We start from the raw sequence: 3,704 nt of genomic DNA, 5'->3' as shown, positions 1-3,704 counted from the left end.
ATATATATATATGATGAGACAAATAAAATTTCCTTGTAGCATTAAACAGAATCAGAATTTACAATTATGACGAAATCAGTGGCTACAAACAAGTTATCTGACTGCCAGTCCTTAAATTGACCCAAATCACAATCCGTGCAAGAAAAGCTTAAAGTAAGGTGTAAGGTACATGCAGGCAGTACGAACTGAAGGACCTGCAAAAACATGTATGATGCAAACTCCAAAACGCTCAAGCAGAAAAAAAAAATGCTAAACAAAAATGCTGCAAACAGGTGAAAACATGTGGTAGATGGTGCTTTGAGCTGCAAACACATGCATGATGCTAAATCTAAAACACACAAATAAAAAACAGGCAACAAAAACACTGCAAAAAAATGCAGTGTTTTTGTGCTCCAGACCCCCTCTGGTGGTCATTTTTTCAGAGCAGATTTGCAGCTCTTGTGTTTCGGACATTGCATCATACATGTGATTGCATCTCATTTCCGCATTTGCTTTACGTTTTTCACCTGTTTGCAGCTCATTTCTTCTACGTTTGCAGCTGGGGTGTGGGGGGAGTTTGCACTCTTTCATTGTGCTTACGTATTTTTGAGTTGAAACAAACATTTTTGTAGCTTGTTTTGTTGTTTCTGCACATTTGCACCTGTCGGCCAACGTATTAAAGGGATAAAAAGGCATAGATTAAAAACTTCAGATGTTTCTCAATATGTACATCAATGTACTTGTGCGTTATGCTGTGCTCGTGTGTTTGTGCAAGATCATCAGCCTCAGTACTGTTCCAATTCACAAGAACACGAGACTTATGACGAACAAAATCCCTGGATGTTGTTCTTGTCCCTCCCTCTTTACTGAGCATGCCTTCAACAAGACCAGTGCGTACTCCAGGCTGACAGCTGTCCCAGAATGCACCACAGGAGCAGCAGCGGCTTCCAGGAGATCGCTGACAGAGCTGAGAGTATTAAGTTAAAAGTTCTCTTTTCTGAAGCAGTTGTTCTAAAAAATTACATTTTAAGATCGTTTGAAGCAAGAACATTATACCTTTAATCTTCACTATATGGCCCATTTACTTATTTAGTGCATAGTAAAAAAGAAAAGCTCAGATGTTAAGAGCATCATGGCAACCAGTGGCGCTCCAATGACAACCACAAATGGGGCTAACGTTAGACTGTCTGCAGCAGCCCTCTCTCGGCATAGCCGTGTGTGAAGTACCAGTGGGGATTTTTTTGGGCAAAACTGTTATGATCTAGGCACTCATATACCAAACATCAGTGCCAGATTATTTCGAGCCATTGGCGAGATTTATTCCAGCATTCTGATTCCTGTCTGCCTGCCTGATCAGTCCCTATTTCGGAGTCTGCCTGATTTCTGTCTGACCTGACTGCCTGGCTAACTGCCTTCTGCCTGACCCTGATCTTTGTGTCTGCCTGCCTGTTCCCGAACCTGGAACTGTTTCTCAACCTCGTTCTGGATTTCCCTCTGGTGCTTCATTGGACTTCTGATCGCCTGGCTCTGACCCTGGATTTTGCCCATGACTATGTATTCTGGTTTGTCCTCCTGCCTAGTGCCTACTGTTGTCTTCCCGGTTCTGACCCTCTGCCTGACCACGGATCATCTTATATTGTCTAGACTTATTCTCTGCCTGCTCCTGGAGTTCATATAGACAGGACAGGAAGTGGCTACAACAACCCCAAGAAAGAACGCTGTGATGACTTGGCTTGATTGCATTAAAGACATGCTGCGAGAAGGTCCTTGATATCTCCTGTATGTGTACACCACTAGCATTGGGACTGAACCACCCCCACGGTTTCCATAACTTCAGGATGATAGAACAAACATGACTGACAGGTCATCAGTACCTTCTGAAAGAGGTGGCCGGAAACAAACAAACTTTCCCAGGACTGGATCCTGCAAGAGGATGGTCACTGGTGGCGTTCCTGACCTTTTTTTCCAGGTCCAGCATGGTGACGGCCAATCTTACAGAGTCCGGGAGGATGCAACCCTAACCCTAACCCTAACCCTGGTTTCAGAATCATGGGCATCTAGTTTAACATCCTTGGTCCTTGATATTGGTAATTCCCAATTTACTTTACTTAAACTATTGTCTATTTGATAACCTATTTATTTGTATTATTTCCCTGTGGCTTATCAATGATTTGGCATTGTTACTTTTTCAATATAGTCATACCTTTCTCTCAATATATACATCATTTCAATGTGATTTTAGCTAGTTACTTCTATTTTTTTTTTGAGTAATTATCCATATAATCTACACAGGTTTATCTGGACTGACAGTTACTGTAGTGCAATGAGTCTTTTTTTATTATGTCTTTTCCCCAAATAACATATGACTACATGTCACTTGCTGGTATGCTGAAATAAAATAGGACAGCAAATTATAACAGCTAGCTACACTCATTTGGCTCTGTTCAGTAGCTGCAAGGTTACACTTGGGATAAAGTTGCATTCTGCAGTGCGAACTTTTCTTTTAAGCCATGCCTAATAATACACTGCCAAGAGCATGCAGGACGCAGCCGCTACAGCTGCAGCAAAGGCCTCACCCAAAAATGCTCTCAGGTCAGCCATCTCTGCAGGCCTCTAAACATAGCTCAGCCCAGAAACATACCAGATCAGAGCATGTTTGCCTTTAGTTGGGTCGCATGGCAATCCCTTATAGAGAGAGAAGATATGTGACAACTGCTCACGCTCTCAGGAAACAACACAAAAAAAGTTAGATATAGTTTTAACCTCCACAAAAAAAGTAATACGGGGCTGCAGAAAACAAGATAATAATGCTCTTCAAAGATTGTATTTCAACCACATCTACTGAGGCACTTAATATTTAGAACCTAATTTCAGACCACTTGTGACTGTGAGCTCTATTTTACTCCATACCCGACAGCAGATTCTGGGACAACATTCAAGATCTCTTTCCAAAAGAACGCAAAAATCTGTGCAGAACCCTCAAGCTCCTGCACAGACTTTTAGCTGTGCCTTTTCATGTTTTTCTTATACAGTATAGGATCCCGAATGATGGGATTAATTTTACATGCAGTTAGGAAAAAAAGTTTGTTATGAATTTTATTATAATAAAATAAGTTGTGTGAAAAAATGCCAAATTATATTTTCGTGAATCTTTAGAGCAGAGGTCACCAATGCAGTGGTTGTGAAACATGAGGCCTTCAAAGACCACATGGGGTACCCTAAGCATCTTTTGAAAAATAGCACAAACTCACCAACTGACTAAATTTAAAATTTTATTTTATTCTTTTGCTCTTTTTTTTATTTTTTTTACAATTTATAGAGCATTTAATATCTAAGAATTTGTAAAGATTTCAAAATGACAGTATCGAAAAGAAAATTATAAAATAAATGAGACAATAGAAATATGTTTTTTATGGATGAGGTTTAGCCCTGCGATGGACTGGTTACCTGTCCCGGATGTACCCTGTAGACAGCTGGAGATAGGCACCAGCGCCCCTCGAGACCCTGCTTGGGATAAGCATGAGGGAAAATGGATGGATGGATGAGGTCTCAAGGTCATAGGTCAGTATTGGTAGCCCTTCCTATGACAGCCTTAAAAATGTTGGTGACCCCTGCTTTAGAGATTATCTTTATTAGGGAAGTGATGTCCAAACTATTTTCACTGCAGACAGAAATATCACTAATTTCATGTATTCAGGTACTGCTGAGATATGTCTTAGCAATGG

Source organism: Cyprinodon variegatus, unplaced genomic scaffold, assembly GCF_000732505.1.
Source record: "Cyprinodon variegatus isolate N-32 unplaced genomic scaffold, C_variegatus-1.0 Scaffold990, whole genome shotgun sequence".
Taxonomy (NCBI): Eukaryota; Metazoa; Chordata; class Actinopteri; order Cyprinodontiformes; family Cyprinodontidae; genus Cyprinodon; species Cyprinodon variegatus.
This window is presented reverse-complemented; position numbering follows the sequence as displayed.